Below are 10282 nucleotides of genomic sequence, written 5' to 3' on the forward strand. Positions count from 1 at the left end.
GCAACAACAACAATAATGCATTCATTGAATTGATTTCCATAATGATTCAGAGGGTTATCTGCACACCATTTTTCTATTTTAGAAAGAAATACAATGATCTACAACCCAAATCCTCTGAGCTCAGAATCTGTCTGCCTGCTCCTTGACCAAATAGTCCAAACCTGTGTTTTACCACCTGCACCACAAAAGGTTTAGTCTACTTTTAAGTTTTCAGGTGTGCCTGGCTGTCTGCCAAATTCAGGAACTAAATGAGGCTTGCATCGGCGCAAAAATCAAGATGTGCTAGATTGTGCTACATGATGAAGTCTCTTCCAATCAATTTGGTTGCATTTTTCTTGTAATGTTAAAGAAGACATCTTATTCCATTTTGTTGCCATCATATACTTCCTCAAAGAAGATCAGTAAGCCGTTCCTTAACTCTGGTGCTTTTTATTATTTTTAAGTTTTGTTACAGCTCTCACAATATTTCAACGGCTGCATTTTTTTTTTTTTATGTATCAGTTCTCAAACGTTTTATAAAAATTAAATAATGCTTCCCTGAAATTCAGAAACGTAACAATATGAAGCTTCTTGTGCTTTCACTGTGCACGTAACATAAAGGTGGACTATGACTGCTTCTGTTCAATATGTTTACATAGAAAGTGACGTCTTTGGTTTTAAGATGGCATTTGAGATATTATGTTTCATTTTTCCATCTTCATGTCTTATTTTCTCACTAGTTAATGGCATTTGCTGCTGCTACCAAAGCCGCATTGTAATCACACCCGGACGCACGTATACGGTCGTAGGTGCAAAACAGTCTCCAAAATTAAATACAGGTTATCTGAATCTCAGCACTTTGCTAGGTTTTACATTGCTGTGTCCTGAGAGGGTGTCACCCAAGTGAGCACCCCTGCTTCAATAAAGGACAACTGAAATTTGCAGCCGCTCACATGAATAAACCAGATGTCACCCGGACAAAACTCAAGACAAAGTTTGGGTTATTTGGCAATGACAATAATGAGAGCTATGTTTGGAAGAGTGAGTCAAGGAGAAGCTTTCTAACCCCAAAACACTACACCCACTGTCAAACATGGTGGCAGTCACATCATGTCCTGGGGTTGCCAGCTGTAATGGTGCTCTGCACAATGGCTGCAATAGTAAAAACAGGAAGAGCCTTAAGTTGGTCATTCGAAAAGGACAAAGATTCCAAAACACAGTCTTGCACCAAGTTAAAATAAAATGTGAACATTTTGGGAAAAGCCTCAACCACAATCGAAAACGGGTGGTTGATCGTAAACACTTTTGAGCTACAGCCCTGTGTGTGACTACGCTATTAGGAGTGTGTGACTACTGACCTTCACTGAGGAAAATGGCTGTTTAGTTTGTTCTTCTAGAGGTTATTGTGTTTGTTTCTACCATCACATGATACCTGGTCACAGTCTCCTCATGAGCGTTGTCTACAACTACATCCACCGTCACACTACCGTCAGACCCATCCAGAAAATTCTACACTCTAATACTTACAATGGGATGATTGTTGTCATCATAGTGTAGAGAAAGCGTCCTCATCACATTTCCCAAATACTGGGCACTCAATTCACCCAAAGGTTGCAGTCTTTTGCTAAGATCCTCAATAGCACTCACTAAATTGCAAATTCGTTTACTTTGACAGAGGAACGGCTTTATTGTCGAGCTCAGCTGATCGTCCGGACCCTTCCTCAGTTACCATGGCACTCTGCAAAAAGCTGTCCCTCTTCCATCTAAGGTGGAAGGTGTCATCAGTTTCTCACAGCAGTATACAATAAAGTCCCTTGAGAAGTTCCTGGGCATAGTGATTTTCATCAACCATTTTCTTGTGCAGCCTACCTCAAAGACACTTCAAAGGAGATGGACCGGTCAGCATCGATGCTGCTAAAACTATATTGGCTGCTGTTGCTTTTGTGGCACATCCATCTCAAATCGCCCAAGTCACCTTCACAATCGACACTGACAACTATGCAGGGTGAGTGGTGTGTGAACAGAGGCCTAGCAGCCTCTGGTTCTATGCAGCAAGAGGCTCTGTGAAAACAAAGGATAGTATTGTACCTATGATACTGGGATTTATGTTTTTTTCTCACTAGTCAACAGTCATGTTGGAAGGCCGACAGTTCAAAGCTTTGTCAACCATAAGACACTGTTAGTCATAGCCAAGAACGTCCGTCCTTTTTTGAACTTTCTCTTCCCTTGTGTTTCATTTGCAAGATGGCCGTCCGTCAGTCAGTCCCGGTTCGCAATGCCGACCTCTGTTTGTTTGAATTTACAAATGTCCGTCAGTTGGATGCTCATTACTCAGGCACCTTTTATTCAGATTTCTTTGTTTCACCTAACCATTCACAGGAAGGTGCTTGAAAGAGTTATACATTTATGGATATAGGAAGCAAATGTGTGACAACTAGAGAAATCATTAAATGTTTAAATGTTAAGAACTAAACAAGCAGAGTCTGAATTATTCAAGTTTTCCATATCATGTGCAGCACAGAAAAAAATACAACTGCTGGTATTCTCAATTTATCTCAAGCATGTTTTATAGCAAAGATATATGTATGTGGAGTAAAATTTTGAAATAGACCGAATACTTCAAAGATACTTCAAATATCCACCTTTATGCTGATGACACTATTCAATACTCTGAAGGCCCTTCTCTCCATTCTGCAGCACACTCATTACAACTTAGTTTCATCATTGTTCCCTCAATCTAAGGTCCAGTAATCTTATCAAATTTACCATCCCCAAAGCCCGTACAGCTTTTGGTTGCAACTCTTTCCATTTCTCTGCAGCCTATGATTGGAATACTATACAAAATACCCTTAAACTTATGTCATCACATCATTCACAGTTTTCAAACATAAATTGCAACAAGTTTTAACCGACTCTTGCAGCTGTTAGTTTAAGCATGTTGTCATATTGTATAGTTTTACTGTTTTTGGGTGTTGTTTTTTTTATTTTAGATTATGTATTTATGTCACCTTGTTTTATGTATTTATTTATTTTTTAGCACCCTGTCCCCCACCCCCCTCAAAGAGCCACTGTTCTTTGGGTCAGGCCACAGTTGTAAATAAGAACTTGTTCTTAATTGTTTGCCTGGTTAAATAAAGGTTAACGAAAATAAAAATACTGACTGAATACTGACCTGCAACAATGCCCAAACAGACACCAGTTCGAAAAGAAGTATAAAACGCATATTTTTTAGTACAGAGACAAGGAAGGGCAACTTTCATGGGACGATTATTATTTTTTGTATGTTTGTTTCTTTTGTTCTGTTTTATTTTATTGTACTTAGAATAATTTTTGTATGATATCATATCTGTTCGAAAAAAAAGAAAATTTTCCACACCGTTGTGCTCCAACTGTAGGGCCTCTTTCATTTCGACCGTGACGATGACAACTCAGTTCACATGGCAGAGCAATTAGAAATATGAAGCAGATGTGCAGCCATCATAGCATTTTGTGATGTGTCACTTCATTCAGTAATGGCCAAAATGAGCTCAAGACATTCAGCAGACTTTGGTGGTACAACTAACCTCAAATGAGGAAAGCTTCAATTGACAGTGAAGAGTTCAAAGCTTCAAATCTTGTTTTCAAATTAATTTCGCAAATTGTCATTTAATTGAATTTAATTCATCAAACTTTTGTTTAAATTTTTTTTATTGCTCCTGCATGAAATGTAACAACCGTTCAAACAGGATTTAGATTAAATGCCGTTCTGCTTCTCTGTATGTTACATAGCCTAAAATCCCTGTGATTTCATTGGGGTATGAAAATAATAAACCGCAGCGAAATGTCCCGGCCACAGATGTGCAAAGTATGTTGATCAAAGAAAAACAAAAAAACACCAAGTAGCTTTGCGTCTTCAATTACAGTCTGCCAGTCTCCCAGTAATGTAGAGCATGAGAACTTCATTAGGAGGTCGGTTGTGAGTTTCTTCTTCGAAACGATCCAAATATTTGTACACACAAGCACACTGCAAGCAAACAGAAGTGAACAAACTCATCCTCTCAAAACAAATACTCAACATTCCTGACAGGGGGGCCACACACATACTGACGTACTCCCACCGTGGTAGGCCACAATTTAAAGACACTATCTCTCAAGTGAAGAATGGACAACACTGTTGTCTGTGAGTATGTGCACAAAATGACCTTGAGAAAAAGTACCGTAATTTCCGGACTATAAGTCGCGGTTTTTTTCATAGTTTGGGTGGGGGGGCGACTTATACTCAGGAGCGACTTATATATGTTTTTTTTCACAAATTTTTACTTGATCATTAAGACATCACTTACAAGTATAGTTGACCACTTCCCATGTTATTTTTAGTATAGTTGATCACTTCACATGCTTTTATTTCTTTATCTTGAACATATTCAAAACATAAAAAATAGAGAAAACGTCAAATAAAGCAATTAACACTTTAAAGCACCATATCCAAGTCCACTGTCTGCTGTATGTACACTTGCTCCATTTTTGCTCCTCTTATATTTATTATTATTATTTATTATTATTTGTTTATTTATCATTTATTCAATACTCTTATTTATTCATTGTTAGTGCCTTCTTGGTTTTTTTTTGTGATGCTTGTATGCATATGTGTACTATCTCACCGAGGGATAGTGGAAATGTAATTTCAATCTCTTTGTGTGTCTTAGTATATAAAAAAATATATCGACGATAAAGCAGACTTTGACTTTGATAAAACAACCAAAAAAAATTATATTTTCAGACGAAACTGGATGAGGGCGCTCTAAATTTTACCGTTGGCCGTGACTCATCAACTGGGTGGGCTTAAGAAAAATGGCACCAAAAAGAAACTCATATTTTGCAGGTTACAAACTTCAAGTTGTAAAATATGCAGCTGAAAACAGTAATCGAGCAGCAGAAAGAAAGTTTGGAGAACCGTGATGTACCAATGGATTACTATTTCAAGTGACGTCAGTAGCGCGGCGCGCCGGTTGTTTACATACAAACGTGCCCACACAAGGACTACCATCATTAGCGGTGACCATTTCTAAGTGACACGGAGGACAACGAGTTTGAAGGAATTAAGGATTTGGAGTGACATAGAAGGTTTGAAAAACTATTATGGCTTTTACGCACGCCCGGTCTCTACTGAGTCGGGGGCCGACGCTCGGCCGAGTGGCTGTCCGCGAACGGTGCGTGGGGCTCGGACATGGCCATTACGCACGCCCGGTCTGTCTGGAAGTCCACGCCGCCACACGCTTGGAAGTTTGTTTTGTTTAATAAAGAGCCGTTTACCAAACCTACGTCTATCCTTGTACTTTGTTAACGCTACAATATAGTTATATAGTAGATCTGTGGAATAAAGACGAGGCTGACGTCAGGGCGCACGCGCGGCGATGTTGACAAAGGACGAGGAATTTGATCGATGGATTTAATGGAATTAAAGTGCACGGATGGTTTGATAATATTATTGGCTTGTATTATAGTTATTTAAAATATAGTTTATCTATCGTTATATGAGCCTGTGGAATATTTTGAAGCGCAAGCGCCCTCAGCCGTGCGCACCCATTGTTGACAAAGAACGATCGATGGATTTAATGAATTGGAGTGACACTGATGGTTTTATAAACATGTTATTCATGTAATAGTTGTCCTTAATCACTCTATATGTTACGTCAGGCCCGTTCTCAGCTCTTTGTTTGTGTTTGTCATGTTAGCATACCTATCGTTTAGCCTGTTGTTGCTATTTAATGAATTGGAGTGACACCGATGGTTTTATAAACATGTTATTCATGTAATAGTTGTCCTTAATCACTCTATATGTTACGTCAGGCCCGTTCTCAGCTCTTTGTTTGAGTTTGTCACGTTAGCATACCTATCGTTTAGCCTGTTGTTGCTATTTAATGAATTGGAGTGACACTGATGGTTTTATAAACATGTTATTCATGTAATAGTTGTCCTTAATCACTCTATATGTTACGTCAGGCCCGTTCTCAGCTCTTTGTTTGTGTTTGTCACGTTAGCATACCTATCGTTTAGCCTGTTGTTGCTATCGTTTAGCCTGTTGTTGCTCGTTCATGACTGTTTTTGGTGTGGGATTTTGTCGAATAAATTGCCCCCAAAATGCGACTTATACTCCGGAGCGACTTATATATGTTTTTTTTCACTTTTTGGGGCATTTTATGGCTGGTGCGACTTATACTCCGGAGCGACTTATAGTCCGGAAAATACGGTAATGTGACTTCAAACTGACCCTACAAGATAACAAGTCTCGTGCTCGAACCTTCTAAGTAAGGAGGGGTTTTCACCCGTGCCTTTCCTCTAACTTAACTTACTTAACTTGAATTATAACTTAAAAACATTAGAAATCCTGTTGTTTTTGAGCAGATGACAATTCAAATAAAAAAATGCTTGTGTTAGCTGGGAAGGTCAGAGGAAGGAAGATTAAGGAATCTTAAGGAATTCGTGTCCCTAAATCATTTCTAAAGTTATGAGTAATACATAACTGATGAAATCTTTCTTTTCAGTCCATCGCCCCTTGAGATTATATCAGCTTTCCCTTTAAAACTGAAAATTATGAGTGTGAGAATTTTTTAAGGATTGTTTGTTTGGTCAGAGGTTGTGCTTAGTGAACTTTAAGTTCTTTCACAACGAACTCATCCATGTCTTTATGGACATAGCATCATTACAGAAAAGAACCTTCTCAACACTTTGATGAGCAATTAGGAAGTTGGAGTTCTCAGAGTTTCATTATAAACATTTTGTTTTTCATTTAGAAACTCCAAAAAAAAAAACATGCACCGAGGTGAAGATGGATTGACCCGAAAAGGCACCCTGCCAAATGCAGCTCCTTGTCCAGCCTGGTATTTTTCATAAATCACAGCAAAGGCAGACACCCACGGGGTGCAGGCCCCACTGCAAAGCTGATAAATATTAATGAACCCCTGTGAGGTTCTCTATAGAAGCAAATGCTAAGCATATGGTAAACATGTGTCTGATTCCCTGCGTGTTTAAACTTTATGCAGTTCAAGTGTATTAGCATGCAACCAGCAGTACATATACGTAAATACAGACAATTGTGCTTGCAATTAGGGCTGGGCGATATATCATGATCGTATCAATAGCTACAGTACATATGAATGTTCAAATATCACAAATTAAGACAATGTCAGCCATGGACTTTCCATGATCATGTCACCATGTGCAGCTCGAGCCATCTGACCACAATCCTGCTTCCAAGATTGGTGTTGATCGACATTTAAAGACTTTCAATCGCACACATCTGATGGCGGAAGTGTACTTCATGAATAGAATAGAATAGAATAGAATAGAATAGAATAGAATAGAATAGAATAGAATAGAATAGAATAGAATAGAATAGAATAGCTGTAAATATACAGATATGAAATTATGTCCACGTCACCCAACTCTAACCGCACAACAGGCTGGACCAACCTCACTCTGTCACGGGTCTTGTCAAGATATTGGCCTCTTTGTGTTGTCAGTGTCTATTGACCTTTGACCGGCGGGGTAGATGCTGAAGACTTGTGAGTATAGCTTGCAGATAACAAAATATTTGTCTAATCTTTAAAGAAAAATAGAAAGGGGAGGATGTAATTGCATACGTAAGTAAGCATGTGACTCCGAAACATACAAACAAATTATTTGTTTGTGTTGTATTAGTTGTAATATCTAGGTTTCCCAAACTGAATGTGAACCACAAATCACAGATCTGAATTTATCTCCTGCTGCTATCGTTGTGTATCAGGAGTTTCCTGCAAAGACCCAGAGTAAAAAGGAAGTACCCACACATCCTGGCTCCTTCTTCTTTATGTTTATATTCTAGCTAAACAGAGCACAGACCCTGACACTACCTAACCAATTGTTCTCTCTCCAAACACATGTTGGACAATAATAAACCAGATGCATCCAGCATGTTTCTCATTTGTTGTGTCTTCATTTGGAAGTCATTTGTTGTTCATGTTCTCCTGACAATACAGCCACGGTGGTCGGGTAAGTGATTAGTTTTTATGAGTGTGGTCGTTGTAAGTGTTATACGGTCTTGATCTCAAGTCCACATTTTTAGGGTCTTGGTCTTGTCAAGACTAGTGTCGAGACTACACTGATCTGACTTTCGTCACCTTAAATACATACTCTATGTAGAGGCACTTGGTAAAACAACCAATACCTTCAATTCATGTATTACTAACCTAACCTCCCACCACCCTCGTAATGACTGCAACGTTTGCATTGTTCTGAGCGGAGACAGGGCCGCTACTCGGCATAAAGAATCTACTGGAGCACAGGCCCCAAACTACAGTCCACGAACCAGTCCATGAAGGAAAAAAAGCTGTGGACCACTTCCCTACTATATTGCCTTACACACGCGCACACACACACGCACGCACGCACGCACGCACACAGTTACTTCATTTACTTTCTTCACTATGTTTACCAGACTGGTCATATGACTGGCACATGGACCTGGGCTAAAAACAAGACCATGATGCCTTGCTTCTGTCACCCCAAGGTCAGTGAACATCAGTGTTGATGTGCCATACACTACCTTCTAAGAAAAACACTGTCCTGACACATATTTAATAGGCTAAAACGTTTGTATGACTCAGTGATCAACATTATGCTTTATTGTCAAGTGAGTGTCGACTAATGAGGAGAACCTGATTTTGTTGTAAGAAAAATGTGTAATTTAGGAGTACGTTAAGGTGATGAATAGGAATTTCTGGCAATCAAGAATTAAATTGCCTCCTATGGGGAGAGTGAAATAAAAAAATTAAAAACAAACATTATGAGTTAGCAGTAGTAGACTGAAGAAAAACATAACTTTCAATTGTACATGATTAAAGTGTGGGCAACTGACATAATTTCCTACTCTTAGCCTCTAAAATATTCAAATGATATTTTTTCAGTGTACATAATAAATAAAATCAATGAACAAATCTGTTGGCACAGCTGTGGGGAGTACCTAAAAAATTGTGGGTTTGGAGCAGTGCCCACTTCACGGCGTAGATGTTTTGAATCTCTATATGGCCGCTTCGCCTACGCCATGACTGTCAGTGAGCGACTAGGGAACGACAGGAGCTTATTTGATTGGCCATGAATGAAGTAACATAACATGACGAGGTATTTTCTCCAGAGTTGTAAATTAGCCTGGGGATTGAGAACTCAGATGTTGAGAGACTGAATGCAGGTTGTAATCTCTTGAGAAAGACAGATATGAGAGACTAGGGTGATGAGTTAGCTGGAGGTGATCCCAGGTGACTTTTAGTTAGAGGACTGGCCCAGCCACAGCTGCCAAATTAGCCATCCTAATGTGGCTCACAAACAGAAACAAATCAATTTGTCCGTCTGTAATGGCAACGCATCACGTCTGATTTCATCCACTTGTTATCTGGCAGCAAAAGTATTGTACACTGTTGTACAAGACGAAAATCAGCAGTGCTATACCATTTTTTAGCCAGTTTGACACTGTAAATACACTTTGTGGGTTATAAGATGGAATTTGTGCTGTATCATGTAAATACACACAAAATACAGTATGCTATTTTACTACTGCTACTAAAAATGTTCTACGGTACTGCATTTCTTGCTGCCTTTAACGGACACATCTATTAAAATGGCTGAAGATGCCAAGCCTGCTCATGCATCCAAATCATGACCGTAAATCATGAACAGCCTTTTGTTGTAACTACTCCACTGCTCCATACATTTTATCCGGTGTAACATTTAGACTCTACCAGAAATTTCCCATATATTCAATATCTTTTCTTCTCAGACACAAATTAAAGCCACTTTGACCAGCCAAAGCTGGCAGAAGAATTGAGGGAGAAAATTAAATTGAATTAAAGACAGAATCTGTTCAATTATGTCATGATTTTTAAATTAGATTTTTATGGTCTTGGTTTGGGCTTTTCTCTGGCTTGGTGTGTCTAGGTCTTGATCTGATCTTGGTGAGTTCTGGTCTCAGCAATTCTTGGTCTTGGAAAGTGTGTTCAGCATTTGTCTTGGGAGGCACGCCTCCCCTAATACGAGTCTTTTTTTTTTTTTGCATATTACTGATGCCTTTTGAACATTCAACAGTTCATTTCGTGAAATAACCAGGTTGCGTGCTGAAAGAACAGGGAAGGTCATCTCAAATGTCATGAAATGTTCTGCTATCTTGCCTGTTGTGGTGAATCTATGTAGTCAGTAAATATGATAGTATATGCACAAATATGCTGAATGTGCATATTTATTCAGCAGAATGAACCAGGAGACTGGTGTGCAATATGTACTGTAACAAAATATT

This window comes from Syngnathus scovelli, chromosome 1 (genome assembly GCF_024217435.2).
Source record: "Syngnathus scovelli strain Florida chromosome 1, RoL_Ssco_1.2, whole genome shotgun sequence".
NCBI lineage: Eukaryota > Metazoa > Chordata > Actinopteri > Syngnathiformes > Syngnathidae > Syngnathus > Syngnathus scovelli.